The 16,261-nt window shown below is 55.5% G+C and overlaps 1 protein-coding gene and 1 long non-coding RNA gene across 10 annotated transcripts in view; one reads left to right on the forward strand and one right to left on the reverse strand.

The window, feature by feature from the left end:
* LOC142486898 (uncharacterized) overlaps positions 1 to 3,388 on the reverse strand; it is a 43,097-nt gene extending 39,709 nt beyond the window's left edge. For 2 of the 4 annotated variants that reach the window (XR_012799076.1, XR_012799073.1), the window contains exon 1: positions 2,681 to 3,377. This is a non-coding gene — a long non-coding RNA (uncharacterized LOC142486898). Of the gene's footprint in view, positions 1 to 2,680 lie in introns of all 4 variants that reach the window. The other 2 variants (XR_012799075.1, XR_012799074.1) reach the window with 2 other exon arrangements.
* ANKRD12 (ankyrin repeat domain 12) overlaps positions 2,866 to 16,261 on the forward strand; it is a 108,302-nt gene continuing 94,906 nt past the window's right edge. For 4 of the 6 annotated variants that reach the window (XM_075585358.1, XM_075585357.1, XM_075585362.1 and 1 more), the window contains exon 1: positions 2,867 to 3,565. The gene's annotated coding sequence lies outside the window, so the exon portion shown is untranslated. Of the gene's footprint in view, positions 3,566 to 16,261 lie in introns of all 6 variants that reach the window. The other 2 variants (XM_075585360.1, XM_075585361.1) reach the window with 2 other exon arrangements.

The raw sequence follows: 16,261 nt of genomic DNA on the forward strand, positions 1-16,261 counted from the left end.
TTAAAAGGAGCAGATTAAGAAACAAATATTGAAGTGAATAGATACAATGTGATCCTATAGTGCATAAATAATATTGGCTGAATAATAAGTGGAACCAAATATAAATGTTATACAGAAAATCAGCATTCTGTCCTACCTAGCGGGTGGAGCTAGTACCCACTGGTGTGTGCTGTCGTGGGACGCAGAAGAAAATGTAGATCGGATGTAGATATTCAGACTATCAATGGTTATATAACCCTTATACATGAAGAAAGATTGAGACATTCCCCCTGTAAAAACAAGTATTGTTAGGAAAATACTGAACAAGTGGTTGTTTAGCGATGAAGCTATTATAAGGTAACTGATGCTTGTAGATACAAGTTTTCAGGAACACTCAACCCCCCTTCTAGAAGTGCCCGAGTGTTCCTGAAAGCCTGCACCTGAACACATCAGTTAGCCAATAATGGTTTCATCTGTACAAGATCATTTGTTGGATTTCACTTGAAAAACTGTATTACTCACAGGGCTGAAAGTTAAGAAATGACCAATTACGGCTAAGTGTTTCACACTTTGGAGTGACTCGCTGGCATCACTTTATTCTTTTTTTGTTCATAATATTTCTGTAACTATCAAAAAAGGAAAAAGTGAGCTACTTGATGCAGAGTACCCCAGAATAATGGAAGACATTTAACAATTAGGAATGTATCCTTCAAAATCATGACCAAGTCTTGTTCTTCATTGTGACAACACAATGCACTTCCTGACTCGGAATTTCTTGAAATTTTGATTGAAAACTTGTTAAGGGCCTATTTGGTCATAGTTCAGAGTTACCAAAACATAACTCATTAAGTATGATTTTGAAATAATGTCAAAAAACATTTAATCGCCTTTTCCTCAGTACTGTACTCAGAGTGTACTTAATGAATTTTACTTTTACAAACGATGACATTATGTTGCCACCTCTACCTTTACACAGAGCCTCTTTGGAGAGCAGTGTCGATTGACAGCTCCGCCTCCAAAATCACACCAGACAATGCCCTCTGCATGTAGCTTTAGGCCTCGGCCAGGCTCCCTGCTGGCGTGCTGAGGCGCAGGGAAAGCGGGTGCTTTCCTTGGCTTGAGGTTGCTTACCGCACGCGCTGTCAGCGGGCGGCCCGAGGGCGGGCGCGGGCCAGTGACATCATGGAGCTGGTTCGCCCTCATTGGGCGAACCGCTCACGTGACCGGCCTGTCGCTCCGGCAAGCGGGGGAATTTTAAATTCCCCTAAGACCTACGCTCAGTGCTGAGCGGGAGCGTGCGTCAGCGCGCTTCCGCAAGCAAGCACTAAACATGGCCGAGGCCTTAGGTCTTGATTATACCAAGTGCTGTAAGGCGGCAGCGCTATTCTGTGACGTCACCCAGCTCTGCCGCCGAGCAGCATCTTGATTATACCGGGGAGAGCAAAGGAGGTGTGGTCGTGAGCGGTCCCCCTCATTGGTTGAACCGCTCACGTGACATGGCTGTTGCAAGAAAAAAAAACACGTGTCAGTCTCTTCCCAGCCGGCGATTTGCAGTACAGTGCGCCGCAACCATCGTCTGCGGTATGAGCAGTTTCATTGGATTTATGCAACTTGTTTTGGCGCCGCTTCACTCGACGTAGCATGCATTATTGGGTATAACCACGGCCTTACAAAGCATTGTGCACATACCCCCATTGGATGCAGAGGTGTCAGTCACCATTGTGCTTAACGCTTTGTTCAGACCTATGCAACGTATTGTGTGGAGCAACTTTGACTGACAGATGTGCCTCCCTTGGGGGTACACGCACATGTGGTTCTCTCTTCTGCAGCGGTAGTCTCATACCTACAAATATTCATGACGCTATTATGAATATTTAGATGCCTGTGTAGGCATGACCACTGTATGGGATATCGTTTGTGATGTAATAGTGAAGGCTAAATCACTGTTGCTCTCAGGGACTGTTAATTCCTCCTAGACTCGCTAAAATGGGTCTCTTTTCTCTAGTTTTTTTCCAAAAGAATAGTATATGATCTCTCAATACAAATGGTATAGGAAGGAACGTATCCTATGGAGCAAAGCTTATGATTTAACATTAATCACTGTAACTTTACATTTTAATGAGTTGAGATACCAATAGAATTTTTTTTTCGCCCAGAAAATAGGTTAGGTCGTAAATGTACCGTTCATCTGCCCTCATATAACGTTCTCTCCTCTGCCTCTGTTCTACCTTTGTCATTTTCTTAATCGTGCTTTCAGCTCATCATTGACCAAATATATACCGGGACAGACGATAATTACAAGGAGCTCCCCAGAAATTAGAAACCAATTCTGTTTTTAGAGGAACCAAAATAAATAAAATAAATTCTGCACACGTGATATAACCTTTCAACGGAAGACTAATCATGTGAATTAAAACGAAATAAAAAGTGCCCATGCAGGTATGTGCCCATTATACAGCACATCCCGTGATTAGGAATGAACCAATAATAATGTGGGACTGAAGCTGTCAACACAGCCAGCTGTCAAGCCATTGTGACGTATGGACGTCGTGGCGTAATCACGCCCCGTCCCCTGGCGGCGTGGCACAACACGCATGCGCAAAGAACCTTCCGTGCAATACTCACTGCGCCATCAAAACAGAGGCACAATAAACACAGCGAGCCCCGCACCCATTTAGTTCACATTCCTCAGATCACTCACAAGACACGTAAAAAGCAGATGACTCCGTGACGCCCGTGGCCCGGTAACACCTCCGCTCTCCGGTTCCAGAAGCTTCCGAGCGCGACGCGTCACGTGACACTTAAGAAAGGGGCGGAAAACATGGTGACGTCAGCGGCCGTCCAACCAATCGCCGCGCGTCTGTCTCCAACTGCCTGTCAAGGCTACCGCATCACGTCAATATGGGGGATGGGGGGTGTGAGTGACGCGCGCGATGTACTCGAGCCCGCAACGGTTTAAATGCCGCCGTTACTTATCTGTGATGATGTTGGTGGGTGGCTGACACGCTGCTGAATCTGCTCTGCGCGCAATGCAGGCCGAGCTGCCTCTCCCCCAGCGCGGTGGAGCTGCGCAAACGTCTCCTATTATCCCTCTGCTCAACCAATCAGCGACGTCCTGACCGACTCCCCTCCTGATCTCCGCGGGCTCCCCTGGGGCCTCCTGCAGGGTCACGTGGGATGGGAGTTCCGACCAATCAGGAGCCGGCTGGCGCTGAGGTCTCTGGTTGGAGGAGGAGGAGAGTGAGCGAGGGATGGGTGGAGAGACCGAGACACTGAGCGCGCGCTGCTGAGAGGCAAGGAAGGGAAGGGGGAGTGATCCTGCATCTGTCAGGGGCTGCAGGCCGTAACTATCCCCCTCCCCATTTCGCTGTATGCCCCCTTGTAATAGCTCCCTCCCCCCCTACCCCTGTGTGCGTGCGGTAACCCGTGTGCGTGACGCAGGGAGAGGGGTGTCACTGCCTGCGCGAGACGCAGGTTAGGTGGCTGGAAGACACGGAGGAAAGGAGCGCGAGGCGCAGGGGGACGCGCGTGCTGTGCAACCGTCACTGCTGCCACCAACGTCCTCAGCACAGACCCGCAGCGGCAGGTGAGGCCGGGGGGCACTGCTGGGCCCGGGGAGGGGGGAGGGGAGGCAGCTGGATTTTGTGTGGTGTTTGGGGTGTGTTTGGGGGGGGAGGGGGTGTGTGTTGGAAGGTGGGGTGTGTGTGTGTTGGAAGGTGGCGGGGGGTGTGTTGGAAGGTGGGGGGTGTGTTGGAAGGTGGGGTGTGTGTGTGTTGGAAGGTGGAGGGGGGGTGTGTTGGAAGGTGGGGTGTGTGTGTGTTGGAAGGTGGCGGGGGTGTGTGTTGGAAGGTGGCGGGGGGGTGTGTTGGAAGGTCGGGGGTGTGTGTGTTGGAAGGTGGCGGGGGGGGTGTGTTGGAAGGTGGCGGGGGGGCGTGTGTTGGAAGGTGGCGGGGGGGCGTGTGTTGGAAGGTGGCGGGGGGGCGTGTGTTGGAAGGTGGCGGGGGGGGCGTGTGTTGGAAGGTGGCGGGGGGGGCGTGTGTTGGAAGGTGGCGGGGGGGGCGTGTGTTGGAAGGTGGCGGGGGGGCGTGTGTTGGAAGGTGGCGGGGGGGCGTGTGTTGGAAGGTGGCGGGGGGGGCGTGTGTTGGAAGGTGGCGGGGGGGCGTGTGTTGGAAGGTGGCGGGGGGGCGTGTGTTGGAAGGTGGCGGGGGGGCGTGTGTTGGAAGGTGGCGGGGGGGGTGTGTTGGAAGGTGGCGGGGGGGGGGGTGTGTTGGAAGGTGGCGGGGGGGCGTGTGTTGGAAGGTGGCGGGGGGGCGTGTGTTGGAAGGTGGCGGGGGGGTGTGTTGGAAGGTGGCGGGGGGGGCGTGTGTTGGAAGGTGGCGGGGGGGCGTGTGTTGGAAGGTGGCGGGGGGGCGTGTGTTGGAAGGTGGCGGGGGGCGTGTGTTGGAAGGTGGCGGGGGGGCGTGTGTTGGAAGGTGGCGGGGGGGGCGTGTGTTGGAAGGTGGCGGGGGGGCGTGTGTTGGAAGGTGGGGGGGGGGTGTGTTGGAAGGTGGCGGGGGGGCGTGTGTTGGAAGGTGGCGGGGGGGCGTGTGTTGGAAGGTGGCGGGGGGCGTGTGTTGGAAGGTGGCGGGGGGGCGTGTGTTGGAAGGTGGCGGGGGGGCGTGTGTTGGAAGGTGGCGGGGGGGGGTGTTGGAAGGTGGCGGGGGGGTGTGTGTTGGAAGGTGGCGGGGGGGGGTGTGTTGGAAGGTGGCGGGGGGGGTGTGTGTTGGAAGGTGGCGGGGGTGTGTGTGTTGGAAGGTGGCGGGGCAGGGTGTGTTGGAAGGTGGCGGGGGGGCGTGTGTTGGAAGGTGGCGGGGGGGGTGTGTTGGAAGGTGGCGGGGGGGTGTGTTGGAAGGTGGCGGGGGGGGTGTGTTGGAAGGTGGCGGGGGGGTGTGTGTTGGAAGGTGGCGGGGGGTGTGTGTTGGAAGGTGGCGGGGGGGGTGTGTTGGAAGGTGGCGGGGGGGGTGTGTGTTGGAAGGTGGCGGGGCAGGGTGTGTTGGAAGGTGGCGGGGGGGCGTGTGTTGGAAGGTGGCGGGGGGGTGTGTTGGAAGGTGGCGGGGGGGTGTGTTGGAAGGTGGCGGGGGGGGTGTGTTGGAAGGTGGCGGGGGGGGTGTGTTGGAAGGTGGCGGGGGGGTGTGTGTTGGAAGGTGGCGGGGGGGGTGTGTTGGAAGGTGGCGGGGGGGTGTGTGTTGGAAGGTGGCGGGGGGGGTGTGTTGGAAGGTGGCGGGGCAGGGTGTGTTGGAAGGTGGCGGGGGGGGCGTGTGTTGGAAGGTGGCGGGGGGGCGTGTGTTGGAAGGTGGCGGGGGGGCGTGTGTTGGAAGGTGGCGGGGGGGCGTGTGTTGGAAGGTGGCGGGGGGGGGGTGTGTTGGAAGGTGGCGGGGGGGGTGTGTTGGAAGGTGGCGGGGGGGGTGTGTTGGAAGGTGGCGGGGGGGGGTGTGTTGGAAGGTGGCGGGGGGGGGTGTGTTGGAAGGTGGCGGGGGGGGGTGTGTTGGAAGGTGGCGGGGGGGTGTGTGTTGGAAGGTGGCGGGGGTGTGTGTGTTGGAAGGTGGCGGGGTGGGTGGGGGTGGGGTGTGTGTGTGTGTGTGTGAAGGTGTGTGTGTGTGTGTGTGTGTGAAGGTGGGGAGGTGTGTGTGTGTGAAGGTGGGGAGGTGTGTGTGTGTGAAGGTGGGGAGGTGGGGAGGTGTGTGTGTGTGTGTGTGTGTGTGAAGGTGGGGAGGTGTGTGTGTGTGTGTGTGTGTGTGAAGGTGGGGAGGTGTGTGTGTGTGTGTGTGTGTGTGTGAAGGTGGGGAGGTGTGTGTGTGTGTGTGTGTGAAGGTGGGGAGGTGTGTGTGTGTGTGTGTGTGTGTGTGTGAAGGTGGGGAGGTGTGTGTGTGTGAAGGTGGGGAGGTGTGTGTGTGAAGGTGGGGAGGCGTGTGTGTGTGTGAAGGTGGGGAGGCGTGTGTGTGTGTGAAGGTGGGGAGGTGTGTGTGTGTGTGTGTGTGTGTGTGAAGGTGGGGAGGTGTGTGTGTGTGTGTGTGTGTGTGAAGGTGGGGAGGTGTGTGTGTGGAGTGTGTGTGTGTGTGTGAAGGTGGGGAGGTGTGTGTGTGGAGTGTGTGTGTGTGTGTGTAGGTGGGGAGTGTGTGTGTGTGTGTGTGTAGGTGGGGAGTGTGTGTGTGTGTGTAGGTGGGGAGTGAGTGTGTGTGTGTGTGTGTAGGTGGGGAGTGTGTGTGTGTGTGTGTGTGTGTAGGTGGGGAGTGTGTGTGTGTGTGTGTAGGTGGGGAGTGTGTGTGTGTGTGTGTAGGTGGGGAGTGTGTGTGTGTGTGTAGGTGGGGAGTGTGTGTGTGTGTGTAGGTGGGGAGTGTGTGTGTGTGTGTAGGTGGGGAGTGTGTGTGTGTGTAGGTGGGGAGTGTGTGTGTAGTGTGTGTGTGTAGGTGGGGAGTGTGTGTGTGTGTGTGTGTGTGTGTGTAGGTGGGGAGTGTGTGTGTGCAGGTGGGGGGTGTGTGTGTGTAGGTGTGTGTAGGTATGTGTAGGTGGGGAGTGTGTGTGTACGTGGGGAGTGTGTGTGTGTGTAGGTGGGGAGTGTGTGTGTGGGGAGTGTAGGTGGGGTGTGTGTGTGTGTGTGTAGGTGGGGAGTGTGTGTGTAGGTGGGGAGTGTGTGTGTAGGTGGGGAGTGTGTGTGTAGGTGGGGAGTGTGTGTGTAGGTGGGGAGTGTGTGTGTAGGTGGGGAGTGTGTGTGTGTGTAGGTGGGGAGTGTGTGTGTGTGTAGGTGGGGAGTGTGTGTGTGTGTGTGTAGGTGGGGAGTGTGTGTGTGTGTGTGTAGGTGGGGAGTGTGTGTGTGTGTGTGTAGGTGGGGAGTGTGTGTGTGTGTGTGTAGGTGGGGAGTGTGTGTGTGTGTGTGTAGGTGGGGAGTGTGTGTGTGTGTGTGTAGGTGGGGAGTGTGTGTGTGTGTGTGTGTGTAGGTGGGGAGTGTGTGTGTGTGTGTGTGTGTAGGTGGGGAGTGTGTGTGTGTGTGTGTGTGTGTGTAGGTGGGGAGTGTGTGTGTAGGTGGGGAGTGTGTGTGTGTGTGTAGGTGGGGAGTGTGTGTGTGTGTGTGTGTGTGTGTAGGTGGGGAGTGTGTGTGTGTAGGTGGGGAGTGTGTGTGTGTGTGTGTGTGTGTAGGTGGGGAGTGTGTGTGTGTAGGTGGGGAGTGTGTGTGTGTGTGTGTAGGTGGGGAGTGTGTGTGTAGGTGGGGAGGTGTGTGTGTGTGTGTGTGTGTGTGTGTGTGAAGGTGGGGAGGTGTGTGTGTGTGTGTGTGTGAAGGTGGGGAGGTGTGTGTGTGTGTGTGTGTGAAGGTGGGGAGGTGTGTGTGTGTGTGTGTGTGTGAAGGTGGGGAGGTGTGTGTGTGTGTGTGAAGGTGGGGAGGTGTGTGTGTGTGTGTGAAGGTGGGGAGGTGTGTGTGTGTGTGTGTGAAGGTGGGGAGGTGTGTGTGTGTGTGTGTGAAGGTGGGGAGGCGTGTGTGTGTGTGAAGGTGGGGAGGTGTGTGTAGGTGGGGAGGTGTGTGTGTGGAGTGTGTGTGTGTGTGTGTGAAGGTGGGGAGGTGTGTGTGTGGAGTGTGTGTGTGTGTGTAGGTGGGGAGTGTGTGTGTGTGTGTGTAGGTGGGGAGTGAGTGTGTGTGTGTGTGTAGGTGGGGAGTGTGTGTGTGTGTGTGTGTGTAGGTGGGGAGTGTGTGTGTGTGTAGGTGGGGAGTGTGTGTGTGTAGGTGGGGAGTGTGTGTGTGTGTGTGTGTGTAGGTGGGGAGTGTGTGTGTGTGTGTGTAGGTGGGGAGTGTGTGTGTGTGTGTGTGTAGGTGGGGAGTGTGTGTGTGTAGTGTGTGTGTGTAGGTGGGGAGTGTGTGTGTGTGTGTGTGTGTGTGTGTGTGTGTGTGTGTGTAGGTGGGGAGTGTGTGTGTGCAGGTGGGGGGTGTGTGTGTGTAGGTGTGTGTAGGTATGTGTAGGTGGGGAGTGTGTGTGTACGTGGGGAGTGTGTGTGTGTGTAGGTGGGGAGTGTGTGTGTGTGTGTAGGTGGGGTGTGTGTGTGTGTGTGTGTGTAGGTGGGGAGTGTGTGTGTAGGTGGGGAGTGTGTGTGTAGGTGGGGAGTGTGTGTGTAGGTGGGGAGTGTGTGTGTAGGTGGGGAGTGTGTGTGTGTGTAGGTGGGGAGTGTGTAGGTGGGGAGTGTGTGTGTGTGTAGGTGGGGAGTGTGTGTGTGTGTGTGTAGGTGGGGAGTGTGTGTGTGTGTGTAGGTGGGGAGTGTGTGTGTGTGTGTAGGTGGGGAGTGTGTGTGTGTGTGTGTGTAGGTGGGGGGTGTGTGTGTGTGTGTGTGTAGGTGGGGAGTGTGTGTGTGTGTGTGTGTAGGTGGGGAGTGTGTGTGTGTGTGTGTGTAGGTGGGGAGTGTGTGTGTGTGTGTGTGTGTAGGTGGGGAGTGTGTGTGTGTGTGTAGGTGGGGAGTGTGTGTGTGTGTGTGTGTGTGTGTGTGTGTGTGTGTGTGTGTGTAGGTGGGGAGTGTGTGTGTGTGTGTGTAGGTGGGGAGTGTGTGTGTGTGTGTGTGTGTGTGTGTGTGTAGTTGGGGAGTGTGTGTGTGTGTGTAGGTGGGGAGTGTGTGTGTGTAGGTGGGGAGTGTGTGTGTGTAGGTGGGGAGTGTGTGTGTGTGTGTGTAGGTGGGGAGTGTGTGTGTGTAGGTGGGGAGTGTGTGTGTGTGTGTGTGTAGGTGGGGAGTGTGTGTGTGTGTGTAGGTGGGGAGTGTGTGTGTAGGTGGGGAGTGTGTGTGTGTGTGTGTAGGTGGGGAGTGTGTGTGTGTGTGTGTAGGTGGGGAGTGTGTGTGTGTGTGTGTGTGTGTAGGTGGGGAGTGTGTGTGTGTGTGTGTGTGTGTGTGTGTAGGTGGGGAGTGTGTGTGTGTGTGTGTGTGTGTGTGTAGGTGGGGAGTGTGTGTGTGTGTGTAGGTGGGGAGTGTGTGTTTGTGTGTGTAGGTGGGGAGTGTGTGTGTGTGTGTGTGTGTGTGTGTAGGTGGGCAGTGTGTGTGTAGGTGGGGAGTGTGTGTGTAGGTGGGGAGTGTGTGTGTGTGTGTGTGTAGGTGGGGAGTGTGTGTGTAGGTGGGGAGTGTGTGTGTAGGTGGGGAGTGTGTGTGTAGGTGGGGAGTGTGTGTGTAGGTGGGGAGTGTGTGTGTGTAGGTGGGGAGTGTGTGTGTGTAGGTGGGGAGTGTGTGTGTGTAGGTGGGGAGTGTGTGTGTGTGTAGGTGGGGAGTGTGTGTGTGTAGGTGGGGAGTGTGTGTGTGTAGGTGGGGAGTGTGTGTGTGTAGGTGGGGAGTGTGTGTGTGTAGGTGGGGAGTGTGTGTGTGTAGGTGGGGAGTGTGTGTGTGTAGGCGGGTGGTGTGTGTGTGTAGGCAGGTGGTGTGTGTGTGTAGGCAGGTGGTGTGTGTGTGTGTAGGCAGGTGGTGTGTGTGTGTGTAGGCAGGTGGTGTGTGTGTGTAGGCAGGTGGTGTGTGTGTGTAGGCAGGTGGTGTGTGTGTGTAGGCAGGTGGTGTGTGTGTGTAGGCAGGTGGTGTGTGTGTGTGTGTGTGTGTGTTGGAAGGTGGTGTGTGTGTGTGTGTGTGTGTGTTGGAAGGTGGTGTGTGTGTGTGTGTGTGTGTGTGTTGGAAGGTGGTGTGTGTGTGTGTGTGTGTGTTGGAGGTGGTGTATGTGTGTGTGTGTTGGAAGGTGGGGGCGGTGTGTGTGTGTGGGGGGGGGGGTTGTGTGTGTTGGAAGGTGTGTGTGTGTGTGTGTTGGAAGGTGGGGGGGGTGTGTTGGAAGGGTGGGGGGGGTGTTGGAAGTTGCGGGGGTGGGGGCGTGTTGGGAGGTGTGTGTGTGTTGGGAGGTGTGTGTGTGTGTTGGGAGGTGTGTGTGTGTTGGGAGGTGTGTGTGTGTGTTGGGAGGTGTGTGTGTGTGTTGGGAGGTGTGTGTGTTTGTTGGGAGGTGTGTGTGTTTGTTGGGAGGTGTGTGTGTGTTGGGAGGTGTGTGTGTGTTGGGAGGTGTGTGTGTGTTGGGAGGTGTGTGTGTGTTGGGAGGTGTGTGTGTGTGTGTGTGTGTGTGTGTGTGTGTGTGTGTGTGTGTGTGTGTGTGTGTGTGTGTGTGTGTGTTGGGAGGTGTGTGTGTGTGTGTGTGTGTTGGGAGGTGTGTGTGTGTGTGTGTGTGTGTTGGGAGAGGTGTGTGTGTGTGTGTGTGTTGGGAGGTGTGTGTGTGTGTGTGTGTTGGGAGGTGTGTGTGTGTGTGTGTGTGTGTGTTGGGAGGTGTGTGTGTGTGTTGGGAGGTGTGTGTGTGTGTTGGGAGGTGTGTGTGTGTGTTGGGAGGTGTGTGTGTGTGTGTTGGGAGGTGTGTGTGTGTGTGTTGGGAGGTGTGTGTGTGTGTGTTGGGAGGTGTGTGTGTGTGTGTGTGTTGGGAGGTTGTGTGTGTGTGTGTGTGTGTGTGTGTGTGTGTCTGGAGGTGTGTGTGTGTGTGTGTGTGTGTCTGGAGGTGTGTGTGTGTCTGGAGGTGTGTGTGTGTGTGTGTGTCTGGAGGTGTGTGTGTGTGTGTCTGGAGGTGTGTGTGTGTGTGTGTCTGGAGGTGTGTGTGTGTGTGTGTCTGGAGGTGTGTGTGTGTGTGTGTCTGGAGGTGTGTGTGTGTGTGTGTCTGGAGGTGTGTGTGTGTGTGTGTCTGGAGGTGTGTGTGTGTGTCTGGAGGTGTGTGTGTGTGTGTCTGGAGGTGTGTGTGTGTGTCTGGAGGTGTGTGTGTGTGTGTGTCTGGAGGTGTGTGTGTGTGTCTGGAGGTGTGTGTGTGTGTGTCTGGAGGTGTGTGTGTGTGTGTCTGGAGGTGTGTGTGTGTGTGTCTGGAGGTGTGTGTGTGTGTGTCTGGAGGTGTGTGTGTGTGTGTGTCTGGAGGTGTGTGTGTGTGTGTGTCTGGAGGTGTGTGTGTGTGTGTGTGTGTCTGGAGGTGTGTGTGTGTGTGTCTGGAGGTGTGTGTGTGTGTGTGTGTCTGGAGGTGTGTGTGTGTCTGGAGGTGTGTGTCTGGAGGTGTGTGTGTGTCTGGAGGTGTGTGTCTGGAGGTGTGTGTGTGTGTGTGTCTGGAGGTGTGTGTGTGTGTGTGTGTGTGTCTGGAGGTGTGTGTGTGTGTGTGTGTCTGGAGGTGTGTGTGTGTGTGTGTGTCTGGAGGTGTGTGTGTGTGTGTGTGTCTGGAGGTGTGTGTGTGTGTGTGTGTCTGGAGGTGTGTGTGTGTGTGTGTGTCTGGAGGTGTGTGTGTGTGTTGGGGTGTGTGTGTGTGTGTTGGGAGGTGTGTGTGTGTGTGTGTTGGGAGGTGTGTGTGTGTGTGTGTGTTGGGAGGTGTGTGTGTGTGTGTGTGTTGGGAGGTGTGTGTGTGTGTGTGTTGGGAGGTGTGTGTGTGTGTGTGTGTTGGGAGGTGTGTGTGTGTTGGGAGGTGTGTGTGTGTGTTGGGAGGTGTGTGTGTGTGTGTGTGTGTGTGTGTGTTGGGAGGTGTGTGTGTGTGTGTGTGTGTGTGTTGGGAGGTGTGTGTGTGTGTGTGTGTGTGTGTGTGTGTGTGTTGGGAGGTGTGTGTGTGTGTGTGTGTGTGTGTGTGGGAGGTGTGTGTGTGTGTGTGTGTTGGGAGGTGTGTGTGTGTGTGTGTGTTGGGAGGTGTGTGTGTGTGTGTGTGTTGGGAGGTGTGTGTGTGTGTGTGTGTGTGTTGGGAGGTTGTGTGTGTGTGTGTGTTGGGAGGTTGTGTGTGTGTGTGTGTGTGTTGGGAGGTTGTGTGTGTGTGTGTGTGTGTGTGTGTTGGGAGGTGTGTGTGTGTGTGTGTTGGGAGGTGTGTGTGTGTGTGTGTTGGGAGGTGTGTGTGTTGGGAGGTGTGTGTGTGTGTGTGTGTGTTGGGGTGTGTGTGTGTGTGTGTGTGTGTGTGTGTGTGTGTGTTGGGAGGTGTGTGTGTGTGTGTGTGTGTGTGTGTGTGTGTTGGGAGGTGTGTGTGTGTGTTGGGAGGTGTGTGTGTGTTGGGAGGTGTGTGTGTGTGTGTGTTGGGAGGTGTGTGTGTGTGTGTGTGTGTGTGTGTGTTGGGAGGTGTGTGTGTGTGTGTCTGTGTGTTGGGAGGTGTGTGTGTGTTGGGAGGTGTGTGTGTGTTGGGAGGTGTGTGTGTGTTGGGAGGTGTGTGTGTGTGTGTGTGTGTGTGTGTTGGGAGGTGTGTGTGTGTGTGTGTGTGTGTCTGTGTGTTGGGAGGTGTGTGTGTGTTGGGAGGTGTGTGTGTGTTGGGAGGTGTGTGTGTGTTGGGAGGTGTGTGTGTGTTGGGAGGTGTGTGTGTGTTGGGAGGTGTGTGTGTGTTGGGAGGTGTGTGTGTTGGGAGGTGTGTGTGTGTTGGGAGGTGTGTGTGTGTTGGGAGGTGTGTGTTGGGAGGTGTGTGTTGGGAGGTGTGTGTTGGGAGGTGTGTGTTGGGAGGTGTGTGTGTGTTGGGAGGTGTGTGTGTGTGTGTGTTGGGAGGTGTGTGTGTGTGTGTGTTGGGAGGTGTGTGTTGGGAGGTGTGTGTGTGTGTGTCTGGAGGTGTGTGTGGGTGTGTGTGTGTTGGGAGGTGTGTGTGTGTTGGGAGGTGTGTGTGTGTGTTGGGAGGTGTGTGTGTGTGTTGGGAGGTGTGTGTGTGTGTGTTTGGAGGTGTGTGTGTGTGTTTGGAGGTGTGTGTGTGTGTTGGGAGGTGTGTGTGTGTTGGGAGGTGTGTGTGTGTGTGTGTTGGGAGGTGTGTGTGTGTGTTGGGAGGTGTGTGTGTGTGTGTGTGTTGGGAGGTGTGTGTGTGTGTGTGTGTTGGGAGGTGTGTGTGTGTGTGTTGGGAGGTGTGTGTGTTGGGAGGTGTGTGTGTTGGGAGGTGTGTGTGTTGGGAGGTGTGTGTGTTGGGAGGTGTGTGTGTTGGGAGGTGTGTGTGTTGGGAGGTGTGTGTGTGTGTTGGGAGGTGTGTGTGTGTGTGTGTGTTGGGAGGTGTGTGTGTGTGTGTGTGTGTGTTGGGAGGTGTGTGTGTGTGTGTGTTGGGAGGTGTGTGTGTGTGTGTGTGTTGGGAAGTGTGTGTGTGTTGGGAAGTGTGTGTGTGTGTGTGTTGGGAGGTGTGTGTGTGTGTGTGTGTGTGTGTGTGTGTGTGTGTGTTGGGAGGTGTGTGTGTGTGTGTGTGTGTGTTGGGAGGTGTGTGTGTGTGTGTGTGTTGGGAGGTGTGTGTGTGTGTGTTGGGAGGTGTGTGTGTTGGGAGGTGTGGGGAGGTGGGTGTGTGTGTGTGGGTGGGTTTGTGTGTGTGTGTTGGGAGGTGGGTGTGTGTGTGGGTGTGGGTGTTGGGAGATGGGTGTGTTGGGAGGTGGGTGTGTGTGTGTTGGGAGGTGGGTGTGTGTGTTGGGAGGTGGAGGTGTGTGTGTTGGGAGGTGTGTGTGTGTGTGTTGGGAGGTGTGTGTGTGTGTTGGGAGGTGTGTGTGTGTGTTGGGAGGTGTGTGTGTGTTGGGAGGTGTGTGTGTGTGTGTTGGGAGGTGTGTGTGTGTGTGTTGGGAGGTGTGTGTGTGTGTGTTGGGAGGTGTGTGTGTGTGTGTTGGGAGGTGTGTGTGTGTGTTGGGAGGTGTGTGTGTGTGTTGGGAGGTGTGTGTGTGTGTGTTGGGAGGTGTGTGTGTGTGTGTGTGTTGGGAGGTGTGTGTGTGTGTGTTGGGAGGTGTGTGTGTGTGTGTTGGGAGGTGTGTGTGTGTGTGTTGGGAGGTGTGTGTGTGTGTTGGGAGGTGTGTGTGTGTGTGTGTGTGTGTTGGGAGGTGTGTGTGTGTGTTGGGAGGTGTGTGTGTGTGTGTGTGTTGGGAGGTGTGTGTGTGTGTGTGTGTGTGTGTGTGTGTGTGTTGGGAGGTGTGTGTGTGTGTGTGTTGGGAGGTGTGTGTGTTGGGAGGTGTGTGTGTTGGGAGGTGTGTGTGTTGGGAGGTGTGTGTGTTTGGAGGTGTGTGTGTGTGTGTGTTGGGAGGTGTGTGTTGGGAGGTGTGTGTTGGGAGGTGTGTGTTGGGAGGTGTGTGTGTGTGTTGGGAGGTGTGTGTGTGTGTTGGGAGGTGTGTGTGTGTGTTGGGAGGTGTGTGTGTGTGTTGGGAGGTGTGTGTGTGTGTTGGGAGGTGTGTGTGTGTGTGTGTGTGTTGGGAGGTGTGTGTGTGTTGGGAGGTGTGTGTGTGTTGGGAGGTGTGTGTGTGTGTGTTGGGAGGTGTGTGTGTGTGTTGGGAGGTGTGTGTGTGTGTGTTGGGAGGTGTGTGTGTGTTGGGAGGTGTGTGTGTGTGTGTGTGTGTGTTGGGAGGTGTGTGTGTGTGTGTGTGTGTGTTGGGAGGTGTGTGTTGGGAGGTGTGTGTTGGGAGGTGTGTGGTGTGTGTGTGTGTGTGTGTGTGTGTTGGGTGGTGTGTGTGTGTGTGTTGGGAGGTGTGTGGTGTGTGTGTGTGTGTGTGTGTGTGTGTGTGTGTTGGGAGGTGTGTGTGTGTGTGTGTGTGTGTGTTGGGAGGTGTGTGTGTGTGTGTGTGTTGGGAGGTGTGTGTGTGTGTGTGTGTGTTGGGAGGTGTGTGTGTGTGTGTGTGTGTGTGTGTGTGTGTGTTGGGAGGTGTGTGTGTGTGTGTGTGTGTGTGTGTTGGGAGGTGTGTGTGTGTGTGTGTGTGTGTTGGGAGGTGTGTGTGTGTGTGTTGGGAGGTGTGTGTGTTGGGAGGTGTGTGTGTTGGGAGGTGTGTGTGTGTGTGTGGGTGTGGGTGTGGGTGTGGGTGTTGGGAGATGGGTGTGTTGGGAGGTGGGTGTGTGTGTGTTGGGAGGTGGAGGTGTGTGTGTTGGGAGGTGGAGGTGTGTGTGTTGGGAGGTGTGTGTGTGTGTGTGTTGGGAGGTGTGTGTGTGTGTGTTGGGAGGTGTGTGTGTGTGTGTGTGTTGGGAGGTGTGTGTGTGTGTGTGTGTTGGGAGGTGGAGGTGTGTGTGTTGGGAGGTGTGTGTGTGTGTGTTGGGAGGTGTGTGTGTGTGTTGGGAGGTGTGTGTGTGTGTTGGGAGGTGTGTGTGTGTGTTGGGAGGTGTGTGTGTGTGTGTGTGTTGGGAGGTGTGTGTGTGTGTGTGTTGGGAGGTGTGTGTGTGTGTGTTGGGAGGTGTGTGTGTGTGTTGGGAGGTGTGTGTGTGTGTGTGTGTGTGTTGGGAGGTGTGTGTGTGTGTGTGTGTTGGGAGGTGTGTGTGTGTGTGTGTGTGTGTGTTGGGAGGTGTGTGTGTGTTGGGAGGTGTGTGTGTTGGGAGGTGTGTGTGTTGGGAGGTGTGTGTGTGTGTGTGTGTTGGGAGGTGTGTGTGTGTGTTGGGAGGTGTGTGTTGGGAGGTGTGTGTGTGTGTTGGGAGGTGTGTGTGTGTGTTGGGAGGTGTGTGTGTGTGTTGGGGTGTGTGTGTGTGTTGGGAGGTGTGTGTGTGTGTGTGTTGGGAGGTGTGTGTGTGTGTGTGTTGGGAGGTGTGTGTGTGTGTGTGTGTTGGGAGGTGTGTGTGTGTGTTGGGAGGTGTGTGTGTGTTGGGAGGTGTGTGTGTGTGTGTTGGGAGGTGTGTGTGTGTGTGTTGGGAGGTGTGTGTGTGTGTGTTGGGAGGTGTGTGTGTGTGTGTTGGGAGGTGTGTGTGTGTTGGGAGGTGTGTGTGTGTGTGTGTGTGTGTTGGGAGGTGTGTGTGTGTGTGTGTGTGTGTGTTGGGAGGTGTGTGTTGGGAGGTGTGTGTGTGTGTGTGTGTGTTGGGTGGTGTGTGTGTGTGTGTTGGGAGGTGTGTGGTGTGTGTGTGTGTTGTGAATGATGCTTGGTGTAATTGGGAAACAGGGTTTGGGGTTTCTCAAGGTCCTTTGCAGCAGGGACCAAGGCATGTCTCCACCACTGGAGTCACGCAGGTCACTACGTTCTAGTGTGCCTTGGTGACATCGTGGTGTAGTAACACAACCCCTGAGGTGCTTTTGTAGTGTACCGAGTAAACCAACCTCTGTGGTACTTGGTGGGGTTGTTGCACCCAGGTAACTCGACCCCGGAGGTGCTTTTGTTGTGGGGGTGGTCATCTCCCTTTCTCACAGAGCGACGGCCACTTCTGGCATCTTAAATGTAACTCCACCTGAGGGTAACCAAGCTCCTCGGTGCCTCCCATGTTCAATATTACATCTGCTGTCTAGGTTTCCGTGTGTGGGGGTGTGACGGTCCTCCCCCATCACTTTAATTTCCGATTGACAAACGGAGCAGTTTGCCATTTACTCATCAGTCCGACCTTTAGTGCCCGAGTGGCTGCAATGCTGGGCAAAGTCTTGTTT

This window comes from Ascaphus truei, chromosome 2 (assembly GCF_040206685.1).
Source record: "Ascaphus truei isolate aAscTru1 chromosome 2, aAscTru1.hap1, whole genome shotgun sequence".
NCBI lineage: Eukaryota > Metazoa > Chordata > Amphibia > Anura > Ascaphidae > Ascaphus > Ascaphus truei.